Consider the following 22,935-nt stretch of genomic DNA (forward strand, 5'->3'; position numbering starts at 1 on the left):
TCCTTTCAAAGACAATGGACTGCTTTTTTGGGCACCTGATGTCCTCTGCTAGCGATCAGAAGTTGTTTTGTGGAGTTTGCTCAGCGTTCAAATGTTCTTCTGATGAATTTGTAAGGGAGAAAGTGGTTTCCCCATCCTATTCCTCCGCCATCTTAGCTCCTCCCTCAACTTTACAGTGAAATCACCTGAAGGGCTTAATAAATATTCATGTTTGGATTCTGAACTGATTGTTATGGAAAATCGAGTTTTGTTGTTTTTTTTTTAATTCCATTGCTATAACTGAATTTTGCTGGAGAATTTTTCTTTCCTTTCTAGTCTTAACAAAGGTGACTGGCCCTTGCACTTTATTGTATAATGCAATGGGAAGTATTGAATCTTTTTCTTTATATTGAAGTATAGTTGATTTGGGCTTCTCAGGTAGCTCAGCTGGTAAAGAATCCACCTGCAATGCAGGAGACCCCATTTCGATTCCTGGGTTGGGAAGATCCCCTGGAGGAGAGCATGGCAACCCACTCCAGTATTCGTGCCTGAAAAATCCCCATGGGCAGAGGAGCCTCTTGGGCTGCAGTCCATAGGGTTACAAAGAGTCGGACATGACTGAGTAACTAAGTACAGCACAGCATATAGATGATTTACAATGCTGTGCTAGTTTCTGGTGTACAGCTAAGTGATCCAGTTATTTATATATTTCATATTATTTTCCATTGTAGTTTATTATAAGATATTGAATATAGTTCCCTGTGCTATATAGTAGGATGTTATTGTTTATCTGTTTTATAGATAGTAGTGTGTATCTGCTAATTCAAATTCCTAATTTATCCCTCCCCCACCCCATTTCCCTATTGGTAACTATAAACTTATTTTCTATATCTGTGAGTCTGTTTCTGTTTTGTAAACAAGCTCATTTCTGTCATATTTTAGATTCCACATAAAAGTAATATCATATGGTATTTGGTGCTAAAGATTTAAGTACCGAATCTTAACTAATAAGCACATTTCAGAGTGTTGGTATCTGTAGAATAGAAATATGGACTGTGTACTCTATCTTCTTTCTACTACTTCTCTAGAATTCTTTTTAATAATGGCAAGAGAAAGAATGAGAATTTTGCTTCCATTGGATGCAAATTGATGGGGCCCACATGATATGCAACAAGAGGAAACTTAAAAGACACTAACTGATTGGGTTGTGAGTGCCAGCCTGCCCCAGTCATGTAAAAGCAGACGACCTAGCACATACAAGGCTGTTTGCTCTGCACAGACCACGTTTTAGCTGCCCCAATTATTGCCACATATGAATATTGCAAACTTGGATATCAGCATGACATTCTAATTCCATTTGCTCACACATCTTAAACAGGGTATCTTAGTGGTTTGAATGAGAACCTATTACTTCTGGTAAGAAAAAGAGCAGTTTTCCACAGGGCAAGCTTAATGATTCTTTCTTCAGACTATGTCAGCCCCCTGAAGGACAAATTCAAGGGACTGAATGACTGTAGGATTAGGCTGTGTGGTTCCAGTTTTTTGGTGGTGCTTTTTTTTTTTTTTTTAAATTTAACTCACCCTTTCATTCTTCCCCCTGGCCCCCAGCTAGAATTATCAAAAAAGCTTTTTGGAAAATAATTGGATCACACCACTATAATCAGTTAAAGGCTATGGTTTTTCCAGTAGTCATGTATGGATGTGAGAGTTGGACTACAAAGAAAGCTGAGCACAGAAGAATTAATGCTTTTGAACTGTGGTGTTGGAGAAGACTCTTGAGAGTCCCTTGGACTGCAAGGAAATCCAACCAATCAATCCTAATAGAAATCAGTCCTAAGTATTTACTGGGAGGACTGATGCTGAAGCTGAAACTCCAATACTTTGGCCACTTGATGCAAAGAACTGACCCATTTGAAAAGACCCTGATGCTGGGAGAAATTGAAGGCAACAGGAAAAGGGAGCAGCAGAGGCTGAGATGGTTGGATAGTATCACCGACTCAGTGGACATGAGTTTGAGCAAGCTCCAGGAGTTGCTGATGGACAGGGGAGCCTGGCATGCTGCAGTCCATGGGGTCACAAAGAGTCAGACATGACTTAGCAACTGAACTAAACTAAATCACAATCAGTAGAAAGATGTGTGTGGCTAATTAGTTCCTTCCCTCACCCCCTTTATGTGATCCTATGAAGCTCAGGTTACTGCTGCCTTGGCCAATGCTTTTTTGAAGGCACTAATGGCACCTGCCTTGTTGGGAGTTTTCTGTATATTCTGCCTCAAGTGAACAGCAAAAAATATGACTTTCTTAATGATCTTTGATCTACATGATTATAGCTCTTTTGGCCCTAACATATAGTCCTACTCTTTTCAGTTTTATAAAATCCTCTGTACCAAAACTTACACCAAGTTCCCCAGGAGGCTGGGCCAACGGTAGATTCAGGTGGTGCCTCTCACTTCACAGTAACTTCTTTGTTCCCCAGGACACCCCCAATATTTAAAGCAGCCTCTTTTTTCTCCTTCATCATGAAAGAAACAGTCATAAGTATAGTATCTGGGAGCCAAATTCTCAGGTCAAAGATCCCAACGGCCACCTCAAAATCACTGCATGTCCTTGTGGTGGTTTGAATCAATTATACAGGGCATTTCTCCCTGGTTTCTTTTGGCCAATCATCTTACTTTGCCTGACTCTGAGTTTATATTTGGTTTATCTCAGGGTCCTTTCCCTGTGTGTGCACAGATTTCTTAACCAAGATGGATTCTAGCAAAGAGACCTATGGGTAGATTAACACCACTTACTATGAGGGGATGTCTCTTCCCTTTTGACCTCTGAGGAGCCTTTTGTGCACATACGTAGTTAAGAAAGTCTCCTTGACCTCAAGACTGAGAAATATGTGGTCTCTTATCTGGACAGGGCTCAGCTCCTCTCTTGCTCCTGCTATTGTCTTCATCTTGGGAGTTTCTGTCCACAGGAGACCAACTCCAGATGCTCAGCCTGAAACCCATCTATCTCCTGCCTCAAGACAGCTGAAACACAATGACTTTGACTTCCTAGAAGCACTGTTGTTTCATTGAGAGGATCTGTGAGACACACCATTAGTCTCTTTTATTTATTTATTTATTTATTACCATTAGTCTCTTTTAAAGGGCCCTTTATGTGACTGAATACTACCCTATGGCATGATCTTTGGTTTTAACAGAAGCTTTGACAGTCACATCCTTTGATTCTTCTTTAGACTGCTGTTCTCCTGGCAGTGCTCTAGATTTGATCTTTGATTAAAAGTTATTTCTTAATTTTGGTACCAGTTGCCATCAAGAAAAACAGAATTTTCAAAACTATCAAGTCTTGGCTCTTTCATACTTTTTATCCATACTTCAATTTAATTCGTTCTTCTCCTATCTTACTATAAGCAGCAAGAAAAAACCAGATAGCACCTTCAATACTTTGCTTGGAAATTTCCTAAGCTAGATCACCCAGTTCACAAAGTACATTTTCTACATTTCACATTACTACAAGAAATGAGGTTTCTAAGCTTTCTGCCACTAAATAACAAAGATTCCCCTTTTCTTCAATTTTTGCCACCATTCATCCTCAGTCTTATAAAACCTAGAAGGGTAGGATGGGGTAGGGGACAGGAGGGAGGCTCAAGAAGGAGGGGACATATGTATACATATGACTGGCTCACATTGTTACATGATAGAAACCAACATAACATTATAAAGCAATTATCCTCCAATTAAAAATAAATTTATAAATAAATAAACAAAAGACAAGAAGACTATTAACAGCTTCTTCAGGAACTTTAGAATTTCACTAATATTTTGCTCAAATTCCAGTTCTAAAACCACTCCTACATTGTAGGCTTTCATCATGGCAGCACTCTATTTCTAGACACCAAAATCTGTATTTATAATTGTTGCATAACAAATTACACCAAAAATTAGCAGCTGAAACCAACAAATATTTATTATTTCATTGTTTCTGGAGGTCAGTAATCAGAAGCAGTGTGGCTACATAATTTTGACTCAGTGTCTCATGTCTCACAGTCAAGCTGACAGCTAAGGCTACTACTATGTCAAGAGTCAACCATTTATCTGGGGATAAGATATCTACTTCCAAGTTCTTATGACTATCAACAGGCTTTAGTTACTCATGGACTTTCATACTGAGGGCCTCAGTTCTTCTCCACGCCATCTGGCCCTCTCTATATGGCTGCTCAAACCAAGGCACTTTGCTTCCCCTGGCATAAGAGTTGTGAAAAAGAGAGTGTACACACCCAAGATCGAAATCACCATCTTTTTTAACCTGACCTCAAAAGTAACATCCCCCTGCTTCCACCTTTAGAAGTGGATCAATAAGTTCAGCCCACACTCAAGGAGAGAAGATTACGTAAGGGCGCGAACACCAGGAGGGGGTGGTCATTACGGGCAATTTTAGAAGTTGCCTTTCACACAGACCCCAAAATAAGAGATGGAGACCATGTGGCAAGACAGAAGGAAAGATCACCTGATGAATTTCCAGTCTCATGAGAGATGGCAGTTTCCAGTAGTTGCCTTCTGTAAGATGTTTCTGAACATTTAAAATAAATGCACCTACTCTTTAGCAAGCTCAATTGAATTACTGCTCTTTGTAACCAAATTATTCCTGAGACTAAATCCTATTTTCTTGCAGAATCTGTACTCCAGCTTTGAGACTGAAAGCAAATATAATACACCCCTCTACAATCTAAATAAGACTCACAGTGTCTGAACTGACCTGCAGATGCTGTAGATCAGGCATGTTCTGTATTCTGCTGACCCTGTCAGCAAAAAGCTCTCTGGCAGCACATTAAGGACAGCACACTTATATTAGAAGCTGCACTTTTAATTTCTGTGACATGTAATGAGGCAGTCTTACTAGCCAGAATATCTTATTAGGTCATAACGTGTTAAATGTGGTTTAATCAAGAGCTGCCATTAGGTAGCTTCCCAATGAACCTCGGATGTAAGAAGATCATATAACAAATCATCTGTGGAATCCCTCTGAAACTGTGCTAAGAAAGACAGGTCAGTTATGCAATGCAAGTAATAATACCCTCATAACTAGTAATAATAATGATGAAAACAGTTAGCATTTATTGAGCACACACATAAGGTTTTCTTATAACTAAAAATGGCTATACCAGAAATGCCCATCATTTTCTACTCACACACACACACTTTTTAGAAAACTTACTAAACTAAACTAGACCAGGAAAGAGAATTTCCATGTAGTAGTTACTAAGTGCAACTACCTGAAATGGTTACACAATCTTCACACTCCTAAAATTCAGTTACCATTATATCCCCACTTCAAAGCTCTTGCTTTGAAACTTTGAACTAAAGTTTAGCAATATTGAGCAAGCAGTCCAAGATCTAATAACTTGCTTCCTGATAGTCATACCCTAGGTGGTTCCCTTTCACATTGTGTCAGGGATGGTCCGTGGGGTCAATCATTATTACAAAAGTAATGACGAGGGGCTTTCCAGGTAGTGCAGTGGTAAAGAACCTGCCTGCCAATGCAGGAGATGTAAGAGACGCAAGTTTGATCCCCGGGTCAGGAAGATTCCCTGGAGGAGGGCATGGCAACCCATTCTAGTATTCTTGCCTGGAGAATCCCATGAACAGAGGATCCTGGCAAGCTACAGTCCATAGGGTCACGTAGAGTAGGACATGACTGAAGAGACTTAGCACACAATGGTGAATGACTTATGATGCTGGGTCATAAAAATAATTTCACCAACTTCCACTTTGCTCTCTTGGATCACTCTTTATCAGTCAAGCCAGATGCCATACTGTGAGAATACACAAGTCAAAAGAAGAGGGCCATGTGGCAAAGAACTGAGATCTCTTAACCACCATCAACTTGCGAGCAGTGCCAGTGATCCACTTTGGAAATGAATCCGCTAGCTTCACTTGATTCATGAGGTGACAATAGCCCTAACTAGCATCCTGACTGTAACCTCATGAGACACCCTAGGCCAGAACTACCCAGGCGAACCACTCCTGAATTCCTGACCTATAGAAACTATAAGATAGTAAATGTTGTTTTCTTGTTAGACATAAATAGATAACTGACATAAGCAGTGAAACTGGGTTCTCCTATCTCAAATTCTCTTATAAATTGTAGTTGGGATGTTTGCCAAGGCTGAGATTTCCATTTGAAGGGTTGATGGGAAAGGACCTGTTTCTAAACTCCTTCTTGCTGCTGTTGGCAAGAATTTAGTTCTTTGCTGGTTATTGGACAGAGACTTCCTTCACTGTCTTATCAATGGGCCTCTCTATAAAGCAGCTTGAGACATGGCAGCTAGCTGTCCTCCCTTAGAGCAAGTAAGAGAGAATAAAAAGAGAGCACCCAAAATGAAAGCTATAGTCTTTTCGTAATGTACTCTCAGAAGGGATATCATACCCAGTCTGCTGTATTCTATCTCCTAAAAGTTGGTGATCAAATACAGCTCACACTTTAGGAGAGATTACACAAGGGTGTGAATACCAGGAAGCGAGCATCATTGGGAGTCACTCCCCACACTGGGCATACCACACTTGGTTATGGCTCCAGTGGGCTGGGTTGATGCTTTCAGCATTATATTCTCTGCCTCTCTTGATCTAGTTGTGGATTCCAGTCATAGAGGTAGATCCCAAGCATTGGGCATGCCCTATAATCAAAGCACTCCTCTCCAGGATATTCACAGAAGGGTGGATAGGCTGCAGGCTGCTCCTTAGTCACTCCCATATTACAGCTGTTTCTACTCCCCAATCATAGTTATACCTCAGGTCACTATTTAATCAGCTGAACTCAAACTCTATCCCTTCACTCTTCAAAGTACCACCAACTCAAGACTTTATTAACAGGCAGCTTTACCATGGCTCCGGGCTAACTGAAATTATGTACTGCCTCTCCGCAGATGTCTTCAAAATTGAACATTAGCCAGTTCTGTCCTTAAAATTATTTCGGTCCCCTAAGCACTGGCAACTTCTCAGAGGTCACCTTTCATAGAGGTTCCATGTGGGACTTTGTTCCTCACTCTTCAGAGGCAGCACACAGAGCTCTACACTTCGGCTCGTGCTCTGCTCCACAGTCTGAGGCACACCTCTTAGAGCAGGGCCTCACCCGCCTCACGCTGCACAAAGTGCATCTGGGCGAGCTGGCGCTCTCGGCCCTTTTACACCGCTTTCCAGGCCACCTTCTCTGACGTCCAAGCTATTCTTGGAAACTCCTCTGACAAGAAAGGGAAAAAAATGATGAAAAGCCTACTATTAATCACAATTTACAAATTCTAAGAAAAGTGAATCCTAGAAGCTAAAGAACTTTTCTTTTTTTCTGCTGAGCACATAATTTTTAATGCAATGGTCGTTCACAGACTTGATGAAAGAGTTCGGTGGAGACTGTGAAGATGAAAAATTAGAAAAACTTGGGAAAAGCTAAATTCCTTTGTTTAAGAAAAGGGATATAAAAATATTGGTAGATATAAAAATACTGGCAACCCAATCCAGTATTCTTGCCTGGAAAAGTCTGTGAACAGAGGAGCCTGGAGGGCTACAGTCCATGGAGTCGTAAAGAGTAGGACATAACTGGGCACAAACAAGGGCCCACCCTAAATCCAGAGTGATCTCATCTCAAAATCCACAATTGACAGGTGCAAAGATTGTTTTTCCAAATAAGGTCACCTTTGCAGACTCTGGGGGTTACAACTTGGGCATACCTTTGGGGGCCACTATTAAACCTGCTGTAATATGGTAACAAAACAAAACAAAAAAAAGGAGTTGGGAAGAGTCTGGAACCAGGAGCTAGAGGCTGCATGGAGACTGAGGAGAGCTACTTTGAAGATAAAAGATATATCTAATGGACTTTTCTTTTTTTGGAATGAAATGTTGTTTGCCTGAGACTTAAAACAACTTTCATCTTCCTAAAGTTTACATTACTCACAATTTCCTAATGATATGTGTTTGCTTGGATAGGAGACAGGGATAGAAGTGACACTATAGACATGTTTGGGTTAAAAACTCTAAATTTCTTACTCTATTTCACAGAACACTTTAGTTCTCACATTCTTCAAATTCTTGTGCATACCCCAAGGCCTATATTCCCATAGCCCCATCAAAAAGGTTTGGGCTAAACCAAAGGCAATATGTCCTACTTCTCTAAGAAGAGGCTGTCGTCAGTGGCTATTTAAATAACAACTGTTCTTCTCTATCAAATAAACTTAAAACTCCCCACCAAATTACTGATGTGCATCAGGTTAAGTAACTTTGGTTGTATCTCTGGAATTTTCACACATATCATATAATCAAATAACCTAAGAAAACTAGTATTATTCTCCCATTTTACAGATGAGGGAGTAACAGCTTAGGGAGGTTTAATAACTTCTAGAAGGTAATAAAGTAAGAAGTAGAAAAAAACAGAAATCATATCTCTGACACTAGAACTCCACTTTTTTCCCTTCAGCATATATTGCCACAGAAATAGTTTGGTTGTCAATGTAGAGTATATAGAAAATGCCTGAATTCCTCAGACCAACAAATAATGAGCTTGCTTGTGTTATGCATCCCTATTTTATGAGCTCCAAGATAGATTGAAAGCTTAGGGCCATATTGTCCTCAGGAAGAAGATTCACAGGCACTCAAAATGACCAAATATTTAACATATGCAAACCTGTGCCCATGGCATGATTTGCACCAGTATGATAATTTACATGAAACAGAATTTTTTAATTTAAGAGTTTCAGCTAAGGCTCTGAGTTAGAATAGATAGTTAAATACCAAAGTGATTTTTGAGGGAAAAAAAAAACTGTATGCATATTTTCAAGACATTATCCAAAGACCAGATCAAAGTCTGGTTTGTACCCACAGGGAGATATAAAATACTTGAAAAAGTACAGTTGAGGAGAGGACTCTGTGAGAAAGATGAGGATGCTATATTAGGAGCTCTAACCCTTAAGATCACCAAAAAGAAAGGATGAAGAGGTTTCTGCTCCTTCACCTCAAGCTTACAGCAAAGAGTACTTCCATGAGATCACCATGAGAGATGGAGATCTGACTTCTCAGCTTAGGACACAAAGGTTGACCTCTCCCTAGGAACACTTAGAGAGCTGCTTTGGTATCAAAGCAAAGATGGATTGTTGCTGCATATGAAAGGTATCTGTATTTGCAGTCAAATCATATGTGAGTATTGAATGTATAACAGACAGGTCTCACAGGAGTCAGCTGATAGCCTGCCTAAGGGTTGATAGCCTGGAAGGGTCACTGGAATCCAACAGAAAGACTATCGAGACTACCATATCTCATAAGTCATGCTTGTTCATACCCCAGTTGCAAATGAAACAAAGTTTGAAGAGGTCCAATCAGAGTTTTGTCTTCAAAAAAAAGAAAGCTTTTTTTGGTTTAGAACACTTCAACCACAAAAATTACTTTGAAAATGATTAGACTTCATAGCTGACTTTACCTCACAAATTACCCATATGTTCCAGCTCATGTTACAATTTCTTTGGGGAGCATTAAAATGATTTTTCAATTTTCTCACTCAATTTCTTCTATCTCTGCTGAAAATAAGAGATGACATCGTATGATAAGAGCAAATCACTTTAAATTAGACCGACTTGACTTTTGTCTTGCAGTCAATCAAATGCTGATCAAACGTGTTTTTTCTCCATAGAAAAATAAACTGTAGAGAATTAATAAAGAAACACTTCTTATATTTCTCAAAATACAGAGGTTTGTTTTAAAATTCCTCTATTTTAAATCTTGTCAAACTGATAAGCTGTGAATTTTAATTTATCACTTTAACACATCATCAAAACAAGGAAAAAAAGCCAAGAAATTTATTTATTTCTGAAGAATAAACACAATAAGGTTTCTGTTGTAATACATTTCTTTAAAATGTAGAACTGTAATTATTTCAAATAGTCCATGAAAATTAGCCTTTACTGATCAGCAGATTTTGTTTCTGTGACTTTTTGTCAGTAGAACATAATTTTATGCAGAACTTTCAAATCCATGTTCAGAACACAAAATGCTTTAAAAATATTTTGAGAGAACTAATATAAGAAATATGCTAAATTTATATTTAGCAGAAATTCCAAAAATAAAAGCACATGTTACAAAGTTAAATATTAGATTTAGAGCAAACAATGAACAATATATACTATGAACTCAGAGTGTGTTAAAGAGTTTGCTGTTGAAGTAAATGTTTATGAATAAATAAATGTAAACCTTACAAGATATGTCTGTCACATGCTCTCTAAAATTATGCAGAGGCAGAAAGAAAACTGTAAAATTCACAAATACATGGAAATTAAACTATATATCCCTGAACAATCCATGGGTCAAAAAATAAAAGGTATAACTTTGATACAAATGAAAATGGGAACACAACCCACCAAAACGTATGCAGTGCAAAAGAAACTGTTCTAAGAGAAAAGTTTATAATAAAAAATGCCTACATTAAGAAAGAAAGATCACAAATACACAACATAACTTTACACTACAAGGAACTAAAAAAAAAAAAAAAAAATAGAAGAAGAAAAATAAACTAAGCCCAAAGTTAGTAGAAGGAAGGAAATAACAAAGATTGGAGCAGAAATAAACAGAATTGAGACTAGAAAAGCAATAGAAATGACAGATGAAACAGCTGGCGGCAGGAGAATGTCTCCACAGTGCACCCGCAGGTTTCAGCAATGCGGCAGGAGCGTGCCTTGCCTGTTGTGCACACAGCAGCCTTAGGAATGGGAGAACCAGGCAACCACTCACACTTGCCCGCGCCAGCCAGGGAGTGGGGCTGTACTGCAGGGCAGTGGGGTGGTGCCCTGCCCGCTCAGCCCTGCCTGTCTTAGCAAGGCAGTAGAAAGGTGCCTCCTCCAAGCCCACGTACCTGCTAAGCAGGGTAGGTGGAGAGTGCAGTAAGGGCATCCACCAGCACCTCCATCTCCAAGGAGACTTTCAACTGGCTCTCCACAGATGATTTTAGAGTAGCAACGAGTCCCTTTCCATAGAGGAGGCATTTTCAGACCTCTTTCTTTGCTGGGTCTCAGAGCAAGTGCAACTGCAGGCAAGCCCTTTGGATGAGGAACACTAGTTTCCTACAGTACTTTGAGTCCTCGGACATTGGCCGCACTGGTTTTCTGGCAGACGTTTTAGGGGTTCACCGCTCCAGTGCAGACCCCATCAGCATCCCCTGATGTGGGACACCAACCCATCAGTCCTCTGGGAGAAGCACAGGACTAGTGAAATCATTCCATACTGTGTGTTGCCATGCCAGGGGTGGAGTTTTGCTGAGACTGTGTTTCTGCCTTTCCTACTCAACCTGATGCAGTCCTCTTATCTTTTATTGTGGAGAAGCAGTTGGTCTAGTTTTCAGATCTTCTTCAGAGGGAAATTATACACATGTAGCTATAGATTTAGTGTGTCCATAGGAGGAAGTAAGTTCAGGATCTTCCTACACTGCCACCTTGGACCACCATCCCCTCCAGGTAATTCTGATATAAACTAAAATTTGAGAAGCAGTGGGTTAGCCCAAGAGAACAAAAGCATTTTTGTGCATATGCACAGTACCTCACAGCCTTATAGATCTTGGGGGAAAGGGACAGCAGGAAGAAAGAAATGCCCCAAGATGACATGATGAGCTAAGGTATCCTATAAGAAAAAATTTAACTTAAAGAACTGAAATTTAGGACTTCCCTGGTGATCCAGTGGTTAAGAATTCACCTTGCAATGCAGGGGACACAGGAAGATTCCACATGCTGCAGAGCAACTGAGCCCACACACCACAACTACTGAACCTGAGTGCCTCGGGCCCCTGCTCCACAACAAGATAAGCCACTGCAATGATAAACCTGCTCACTGCAATGAGTATCCCTCACTTCAACGAAGAGTAGTCCCGCCACAACTAGAGAAAACATGGGCATAGCCACGAAGACCCAGAGCAACCAAAAATAAATTTTAAAAAAAGAAGAGCTGAAATTTAAACAGTTGTGGGATTCCCAGGTAGTGCTACTGGTAAAGTAGCCTGTCTGTGCAGGAGACATGAGACCCAGGTTTGTTCCTTAAGGCAGGAAGATATCTTGGAGAAGGACATGACAACCCACTCCAATATTCTAACCTGGAGAAACATGTGGACAGGGGAGCCTGGAAGGCTATGGTCCATAGGGTCACAGAGCCCAACACGACTGAAGCAACTTAGCAGAAGATAGATTTAACCCTCTAAAATTCAGAAATATATTAAAAATAATTAAGGAATGTTCAATTTATTTTATGCTCATCATATGATATTTTTAGTTATTTGTCACAGACTTCTTTTTCCATTCTTTCTCCTTTGGTTTAGGGAAGGCACCAAGGTTAAGCACAGAGGTTCTGGAGCCAGATACTTCTAACTTCAAACCCCAGCTCCCTTACTATATTAGCTATGCAACTTGGACATGTAAACCTCTTTCCATTTCCTCATCTTCAAAAGTGTGTGTGTGTGTGTGTGTGCTCAGTCATGTCCAACTCTTTGTGACCCCATGGACTGTAGCCCACCCAAACTCCTCTGTCCATGGAATTTTCCAGGCAAAATACTGAAGCAGGGTGCTATTTTCTACTCCAAGGAATCTTCCCAACTCAGGATCAAACCTGCATCTCTTTCATCTCCTACATTGGCAGGTGGATTCTTTACCTTTCAGCCATCTGGGAAATCCTAAAAGTTCAGATGACTCATAATTTAGAATCAGTCCTCTACATAGCTCTTGATGAATCAATATTCTGTAACTACTTTCCTATTTTAGTTTTTCAATTTCCTGACATTTTAGTGTATGCATAAGTATGCACACATGCTCAGTCAGTCGCTCAGTCATGTCTGACTCTTTCCAACCCTATGGACTATAGCCTGCCCTAGACTAGGCTCCTCTGTCTATGGAATTTTCTAGGCAAGAATACTGCAGTGGGTTGCCATTTCCTACTCCAGGGGTATCTTCCCAACCCAGGGATCAAACTCGTGTCTCCTGTGTCTCCTGCACTTGCAGGCGGATTCTTTACCACTGCACCACCTATAACTAGAATCTGCAAACATAGGTATATAATAATTGAACCTCTTTCACAGAGTTGCTATAAATAATAATAATTAATAATTAAATAATTAAATAAATTCACACATGTAAAGCACTTGGTCCTCTATACATAGTAAGTTCTACATAAGTGTAAGCTATTTAATATGCATTCACTTTTCCACTTCAATCAGATTTTAGGTTATTTACATCTTAACTCATTATGTTTTAAGAAAAGAAGAATTTTGTTTAAAATCTACATATTTATTTTGTTTGTTTGTTTGTTTTTTGTTTTTTTGTGTAATAAAGTTTTATTAAAGTATAAAGGAGATAGAGAAAGCTTCTGACATAGGCATCAGAAGGGGGCAAAAGAGTACCCCCCAAAATCTACATATTTAATACATGCCATTGATTTAGTTATTTCAGTTTAGGATTTAAAAAAATGTGACAGTATCTTGTTGAAGTACTGGAAAATCCTTAACAATCTTTATTTTTTTTTAGTTGTTGAAATTAGTTGTATTTGAAGGTAATTTATAGCAGGAAGTATTGAGAGGATTATATAAAGGTTTGACACTTGAAGAGTTTAAAGCTCTTATCAGAGGGAGACACTAGCTGAATAGAAACAAGTTTAATTAGCAAAAAAAAAAAAAAAAGTGATGTGACTGCAGAAGTATGTGTGTGCGTGTCAAGTTGTTTCAGTCATGTCCAACTCTTTGCGACCCCATGGACTGTAGCCTGTCAGCTCCTCTGTCCATAGGATTCTCCGGGCTAGAATACTGAAGTAGGTTGCCATGCCCTCCTCCAGGGGATCTTCCCAATCCAGGGATCAAACCTGTGACTCTTAAGTCTTCTGCATTGCAGGCAGGTTCTTTACCACTAGTGCCCCACAAAAGTATGCTTTGCATCTACAAATAAGAGTCACACTATTCAAAGTATGAAAACAAAAAAAGTATTGATTGTTATGAAAGTTTCCACAGGGCATACTGAGCCTACAACATTTTTCTTTCATTTCATTTAACTTTCTTCTTGGATATTTTCCTAGGATTTCTGTTAGCAGTTTCATTACACTTCAGTCAAATGTGGCAACTTCTTCCAAAGCACTTTTCTCAACCAGAGAGTGCATCAGATCACAAGGGGAGCTAATTCAATATATACATCCCTACCATAGCCCAGTCCTAAGAGTTTATCAGACTTTCTCAGAATGGGTTCCAGGCACATGTACTTAATAGAAGAGTCTCCTCAAAGGACTGGGATATTCTGCAACTCATCTCACATTAAGCCCTCATCTCCCACCAACCATACACACACATAACTACAAACTACTGTTCTAAATGGCAGCTGGTTCCCCAACAGAAATATTCAAACCATGTGTTCCACACAAAATAGCACAGTATGGTTGTTAAAATCTGAGGCTCTAGAGCCAGGTTGGGTTTGAACTTGGGCTCCTGTATGTGTGATCTTGGTCAGTTCACCCTTTAATGCTACTGTTAATTATATCAGCTATAAGTAACATTGAGTGTTTTCTATGTTCCAGGCACTGCAATAAACACTAAACATGGATTAATTCATTTCTACAATAAATCTATGAAGTTGGTGCTATCATTATCTCAATTTTACAGACAAGGAAATGGGGGCTTAGAGAAAAGGTAAGTAATTGTTCATTGTTAACTTGTTTAAAATTATATACTCAAACAGTAATGGAGCTGGGATAGCACCAAGGCTATCTAACACTAGAGATCACGCACTTGGTAAATTCATTATATTGACTTTCTGGAACACAAAAGGAGTAAGAGAGAAAAACCTACTAAGAAAAACAGGAGCTCACAAATCTAAAATGGAAATCAAAATGCAAAATGAATTGCAGTATCCTGGCACTGTGCCAGAAAATAAAGTGATCAAAAAATGGGAATGGTGGATAATGTTCTAAGGAAAATAATGGGGTGGTTGCACATAAAGGCATTTTACTGGTACAAAAGGGATTTCCGTACCAGCTTCTTCCCCACAACTAACCTGTTAAATGAAGAATGGCAGAAGTCAATTTCACACTTAGCCTTATTAATAGACTTTTCCTGAAAGCACTTCCAGTATGACAGCTGTTCAGCAGGTCTAGAAATCATCAAGTTCAAAGGTGGGACAGGAAGATATAGGGCTCTGGGAGGGAGGTCTCCAGGGGGAAGGAAAGAAAGGGAGACTAGAAAAAACAGGTATTATTTTGGGAAAGTTGAGGGAAAGATTGGGTCAAAAAATGTAGGCTAATTTTACAAATATGCACCCAAAAATAGAACTTCTTGACTTTGTATTGAACAATATTTACCCAAGTATAATTACGAACACTATTTATGGCTCTCAACGTTTTGAATCAACCTATGGACCAGTCACAAAAGACCTAATTTGGGTTACAAAACAGTTTGTAACTATTACAATGTTATGAGTTCAGCTGTGAGAAAAACTCAAACTACTGGTGCCTTAAACATGAGAGTTTATTGTCCCTTCATATGAAAAGAGTCTATAAATAAGTGCTCTAGGGCTCTTATGTTTCCATCAGGAGAGACCCAGGCTTCTTCTACCAAAATGAGGCTTCCACTCAGGACCCACAATGGCTGCTCAAGCATCAGACATAGCGTCCACATTCCAGATAGCAGGAAGGGACATTTCCTGGAAGCCACACTGGACACTTCTACTTGCATCCTATTGACCAGTCACATGGTCACACCTAATCACAGGGAGACTGGGAAAGGTGGTTTCTATTCTGGGCAGCCAACTGTCCAACTAAACAGAAATTCTACTACAACTGTAGAGGTGAGGAATGGATATTGGGTGACAATTACCAGCTTTACCCACAGTTATTGTCTATGGCAATGTAAAATAACAGATAATAGAAATTAGAAGATGAATGTAGGAAAGGGAGCTGAAGAAAAATGTATAAATAGTTACAAAACAAGGAGTTAAGAAATACTATTTATGTTTACAGAAAAATTTAAGTAGAAGTAAGAAATTTAAAATACTGTAGTGACATAGTCATTGGGAAGAGAAAAATAATTTGTTGTTCAGTCGCTCAGTTGTGTCCGACTCTTAGAGACTCCATGGACTATATAATATGCCAAGTTTCCCTGTCCTTCACCATCTTCTGGAGTTTTCTCAAACCCATGTCCATTAAGTCAGTGATGCCATCCAACCACCTCATCCTCTGTCATCCCCTTCTTCTCTTGCCCTCGATCTTTCCCAGTATCAGGGTCTTTTACAATGAGTCGACTCTTCACATCAGGAGGTCAAAGAATTCATATTGATAATTAGCATAATCGACCTTATGCCAAGAGCCAACTCATTGGAAAAGACTCTGATGCTGGGAAAGACTGAAGGCAAAAGAAGGGGGCAACAGAGGATGAAATGGTGAGATGGCATCACTGACTGTGGTGATGGACATAATGGACATCAATTTGAGCAAACTCTGAGAGAGAGTGGAGGACAGAGGATGCTGGCTTACTGCAGTCCATGGGGTTGCAAAGAGAAGGATACAACTTGGTGACTGAACAACAACAATAAGAAAGTTAAATCATAAATCTCTTATGTTCTTTCTGGGAAACAGATCTAGGTAGGGAAGAGAAGGGATGGGAAAGTGGGCTGGAAGATAAGAGAGACAGTGAGAGTCAACCTACTAGGAAAAGGGAGCTCATGAGTTTAATACATAACAAATTAAAAATTAAAAGAGAAATTCTGCTTTAAGAGAATACAGTAATTCTTAAGAGAGTATTCTCTTAAGAGTATTCTTTAAAAGAATACAGTAATACAGTAAATCTTAATCTCTAAATTAAAGGCTTATGAATGTATTCCATTTATGAACTTCCTTCCCCTCACCAAAAACAATCAAAAAATTTAATCTATTCATGGTTTCTATGCACAAAGGAAGTGATAATGATGTAACTTTATTAGAAAAAAAGTGAAAATTAAGTTAATTATACATAGAAAAGATACAGTGCCCTTTAGCTTCAAATTCCTTAAAAATGCCAAAAGTCTCTTTCAAAATCCCCTCAAACATTTCTGTCCACTCCATCACCTTTCAGTCAAGTCTGCTTTTCTAAAAGCACTGACATTTGGAAAAAATTTTAAACCACCTTATTTTCTTTTATGCATCTCCTTCATTATTGATGCTGAAAATGTCAGAAACACATTCTCTAAATTCTTTTAACATATTCTATGTTTATGTTTTAAGATCCTGAAAAAATGTCACACTGTTTTCATGTAGTTTATATAATATTTTTAAGTATTTCAGTTGCATCATAGGTTAAATAGGCTTGGACTATAACTATCATCTATAGTATAGCTTTTCAATAGGAAAATATGCTCTGAGTGCCAAACAACTGATCTGTAAATAACCTGGAAATGTAAACCCATCCTGGAAGGACTACTCTGCTCAGATGCCTTAATTCATCTGACCCATGAATCTACAGTTACAACCGAAAAAGTTGATGCCATGATGATGAAGATGTGAACTGATAAATAAGATGAAAACTAACACCAGATGTGACTTTTTTATTGTATACTTCATGCTGTCTAAGAAAAATAGCACACGTTTCTGGAGCAGCGCCATGTTTGAAGTCCTACAATTTTGTGTAACATCAGCAGAATAGAGCCTGATGTCAGCAACAGTTTTCCTGAGCTAGCCATATGTCTTGAAGGGAGGATGTCAGCTTCTCAAAGAGAATATTATATCCCAAGCAATGTGGTATAAAGTACTAAATCCTATTATTCAACTGCATGGAACAAGATTCAGTCGTACACACCTACAATCATGGGAGGTAGTGATAAAAAGATGTTATCAATTTTATTGGCCATTCAATAAAGTTTATTAATTATATATGATTACCCTTTTGTTAAAGTAATTCAGTAAATAAGTTTTTGTCCATCTAACAGAACCCTAAACTTTAAGAATGAATATTAAAATATGTGAAAATGGGCAAAGATTCTGTAATGCTGTATTTCACCAAAAATTCTTAGACGATATTTTTCCCGATTAAAATTAACCTTGTATTGCAGATGCCTAAAACTGAGAAATTTTGAAAGGCCAGGTGTAGCAACAGAGCTTTGAGTTGACTTACTAAGGGTTATACTTCTTGGTTCATGTAAAGGGTCAATCTTTTCTGCTAAGTATAGCCATTCAACTTTGTTTACTTACAAAAAATATTTTTAACAATGATACAGGACTAAAGGACAATTTTCACAAATAGCAACTCTTAGGAAGAAAACCTTTGCTAGCCTTGGTTTATTTTCATTATACATTACGTTGTTCTGTTGTAATTGACAGAAATAAAGTTTTCTTCGGAATTGCTAAGTTCAGAATATTTCAGCTCATCCTGTGACTGTTAGAATAAAATATTTTAAAAAATGAATTTCTTTCAGTGGAATTCTTTATATTTTGTTTCTTTTCAGCATATTTGTCTGCAACTTAGCTGAAATTGCTCTGAGTACAATACTTTGGCCACCTGATGCTAAGAGCCAGCTCATTGGAAAAGACTCTGATGCTGGGAAAGATCGAAGGCAGGAGGAGGAGGGTGTGACAGAGGATGAGATGGTTGAATGGCATCACCAACTCAATGGATACGTTTGAGCAAACTCAGGGAGATGGTGGAGGACAGACAGCCCTGGTGTGCTGTAGTTCATGTGGTTGCAAAGAGTCAGAAATGACTTAGCAACTGAACAACTGTTCACAGAACAAATAAGATCCTTGAAGAGACTATATATATTTATTATACCCTATTCATAACTTTTTTCTTGTGTTTTAATTCTACTTTGCAATTTATAAATTGTATGTAAGTTCTGAGTATGCTCATCATCATGTTTGTATGGTCACTTCTGTCAGGGAAACAAGACTGCTGTATTTTCTTGAAAGGAATTGCATTCTTCCCTTGAAGGTAATGCTTTAGATACTTGGAGTAGGGTTGATAAGTGATCTCTTTGGTTTAAATAAAGGAATCCATCTCCAAAAAGCCTCTTCCTCAACTTGCCTCTTAAATTTCAGTGTTTCTCGTATCTCCTTCCTCCATCTCCCAGATTACCTTAAGCAATCTTCTGAGTTGATCTGAAGTACATTTTCAGTGAGACCCAGAATGCAGGTGACTCCACTGTCTACACCTCCAGTCACATTTCTCCTGAGTCCTACTACTGTAAAACTATCTGCCCACCCCCCACCCCGGAGGTCCCAAAGACTCACATCTATACTTACCTTTCTTTACCTCACATTTTATAAAGCCTCCTATGAAGCTTATCTTAATAAATGACACCTCTGTTACCTGAACTGGACGTGAGAATTATCCTACATTTTTCCCTTTCTCTAATTCCCCAAGCATCAAATCAAACCCATAAATCTTAGGGATCTGTTATACCAGAATGGTCCCAGCAGACCCAAGCAGAAATATGACACAAATTGCTACAGACCTCCTCAATTCTATGCCCACCTTCTCACCCCCAATTCACATGGGAATCTATTCTCTTAACCCTCAGGGACTTGGGGAGCTGAAGAAAGAGGAAAGAGATCAGTCTGGTGAGATAGTGAAATGGTATAGAAATGAAAGAAGTACAGTATCTATTTCACCATCAGTTCAAAGGGACTATTCTGACCCTGTATAGAGAATGGGATGCATTACCAGTCACCTGATTTTCCTGTATTTTGTGACACTCCTTCAACTGACCCTCCACAGAACTACAAGGGTAATCTTTCTAAACCATTAACTTAAGGATTTCATTTTCCTGTTAATGAGATATCAAAAACTTCCCATAGCTTTGAAGTGATACAGCCACTTTGCTGCCCTATTCTCCCCATCAGTCCCATAGTCTGGCTCCATCAGACCACTAGTAGTTACCAGAATATATCCTAGTGTTTCATGTCACTGTGATTTCACATGTACTGTCCCCTCTTCTTGGGTTACCCTCCTCCTTCCTCACACAACCAATATGCTAATATTTATTTATTCTTTAAAATTATTCAGATTTTGCGCTCCAAGGAAAGTCTTCTTTGGCCCCTAGAATAATTTACATACTTATTGTATGTGCTCCCAAAGCATTCAACATTTGCCTCTATCACACTCACCAACTGTTATAAGGTCTTTGAGGAAGTATTAGTCATCTTTCCTTTATTCCTGTACTGCCTGGCACATAATAAATACACAATAAATTTTTCTGTATAACAATATAGCTATTTTCATAAATGTATATTTTCCTAGTTCCAAACAAATTGGTATACAAATATGTTTTGTGAGCTCAATCTGCTCAGAAGTTTTATAGACTCTATTCTGGGATATTGAAAGTCACCTCATATACCACACATAAATAATCAATTGTCAAACAGCATACAATAAAGCACACTAACTCCAAAAGTGCATCAAATGTAAGCTATTGTTCAGTGGCTCAGTCATGATCACCGACTCTATGCGACCCCTTCAGTTCAGTTCAATTGCTCAGTCATGTCCAACTCTTTGTGACCCCATAGGCTGCAGCACACCAGGCTCCCCTGTCCATCACCAACTCCTGAAGTTTACTCCAACTCATGTCCATTGAGTTGGTGATGCCTTCCAACCATCTCATCCTCTGTCTTGCCCTTCTCCACCTGCATTCAATCTTGCACAACATCAGGGTCTTTTCCAATGAGTCAGCTCTTTGCATCAGGTGGCCAAAGTATTGGAGTTTCAGCTTCAGAGTCGGTCCTTCCAATGAATATTCAGAACGGATTTCCTTTAGGATTGACTGGTAGGATCTACTTGCAGTCCAAGGAACTCAAGAGTCTTCTCCAACACCACAGTTCAAAAGCATCAATTCTTCAGCACTCAGCTGTCTTTATAGTCCAACTGTCACATCCATACATGACTACTGAAAAAACCATAGGTTTGATTAGACAGAACTTTGCTGGCAGAGTAATGTCTCTGCTTTTTAATATGCTGTCTAGGTTGGTCATAGCTTTTCTTCCAAGGAGCAAATGTCCTTTAATTTCATGGCTGCAATCACCATCTGCAGTGATTTTGGAGCCCGAGAAAATAGTCTCTCACTCTTTCCCTTGTTTCCCCATCTATTTGCCATGAAGCAATGGGACCAGATGCCATGATGTTAGTTTTCTAAATGTTGAGTTTTAAGCCAACTTTTTCACTCTCCTCTTTCACTTTCTTCAAGAGACTCTTTAATTCCTCTTCACTTTCTGCCACGAGGGTGGTGTCATCTGTGTATCTGAGATTATTGATATTTCTCCAGGCATCTTGATTCCAGCTTGTGCTTCATTCAGCCCAGCATTTCTCATGATGTACTCTGCACATAAGTTGAATAAGCAGGGTGACAATATACTGCCTTGATGCATTCCTTTCACAATTTAGAACCAGTATGTTGTTCCATGTCCAATTCTAACTGTTATGTCTTGACCTGCATACAGATTTCTCAGGAGGCAGGTCAGGCGGTCTGGTATTCCCCTCTCTTAAAGAATTTTCCATAGTTTGTCATGATCCACACAGTCAAAGGCTTTGGCGCAGTCAATAAAGCAGAAGTAGATGTTTTTCTGGAACTCTCTTGCTTTTTCGATGATCCAATGGATTTTAGCAATTTGATCTCTGGTTCCTCTGCCTTTTCTAAATCCAGCTTGAACATCTGGAATTTCATGGTTAACATATTGCTGAAACTTGGCTTGGAAAATTTTGAGCATCACTTTGTGGCATGTGAGATAAATGCAATCATGTGGTAGTTTGAACATTCTTTGGCATTGCCTTTCTTTGGGATTGGAATGAAAACTGATCTTTTCCAGTCCTGTGGCCACTGCTGAGTTCCAAATTTGCTGGCATATTGAGTGCAGCACTTTCACAGGATCATCTTTTAGGATTTGAAATAGCTCAACTGGAATTCCATCACCTCCACTAGCTTTGTTCACAGTGATGCTTCCTAAGGCCCACTTGACTTCGCATTCCAGGATGTCTGGCTCTAGGTGAATGATCACACCATCATGATTATCTGGGTCATTAAGATCTTTTTTGTATAGCTCTTCTGTGTATTCTTGCCACCTCTTAATATCTTCTGCTTCTGTTAGGTCCAAACCATTTCTGTCCTTTATTGTGCCCATCTTTGCATGAAATGTTCCCTTGGTATCTCTAATTTTCTTGAAGAGATCTCTAGTCTTTCCCATTCTATTGTTTTCCTCTATTTCTTTGCATTGATCACTGAGGGGCTTTCTTATCTCTCCGTGCTATTCTTCAGAATTCTGCATTCAAATGGAGGGCACAAACAAATCTTGGAGGGGCACAAACAAAACCTTGTGTGCACCAGGACCCAGGAGAAAGGAGCAGTGACCTCACAAGAGACTGACCCAGACTCGCCTGTGAGTGCCCAGGAGTCTCTGGTGGAGACATGGGTTGGCAGTGGCCTGCTGCATGGTCAGGGGCACTGAGTGTGCCAGTGCATGCAGGAGACCTTTTGAAGGACACTGTCATTATCTTCATTACCTCCACCATTGTTTGGTCTCAGGTCAAACAAGGGAAGGGAACACAGCCCCGCCCATCAACAGAAAATTGGATTAAAGATTTAGTGAGCATGGCACTGCCCATCAGAACAAGACCCAGTTTCCCCCTCAGTCAGTCTCTCCCATCAGGAAGCTTCCATAAGCCTCTTATCCTTCTGCATCAGAGGGCAGACAGAATGAAAACCACAATCACAGAAAACTAATCAAACTGATCACATGGACCACAGCCTTGTCTGACTCAATGAAACTATGACCCATGCTGTGCACGGCCACCCAAGTTGGACAGGTCATGGTGGAGAGTTCTGAAAAAACGTGGTCACTGGAGAAGGGAATGGCAAACCACTTCAGTATTCCTGCCTTGAGAACCCCATGAACAGTATGAAAAGGCAAAATGATAGGACAATGAAAGATAAACTCCCAAGGTCAGTAGATGCCCAATGTGCTCCTGG

This window comes from Muntiacus reevesi, chromosome 15 (genome assembly GCF_963930625.1).
Source record: "Muntiacus reevesi chromosome 15, mMunRee1.1, whole genome shotgun sequence".
In the NCBI taxonomy this organism is placed as follows: domain Eukaryota; kingdom Metazoa; phylum Chordata; class Mammalia; order Artiodactyla; family Cervidae; genus Muntiacus; species Muntiacus reevesi.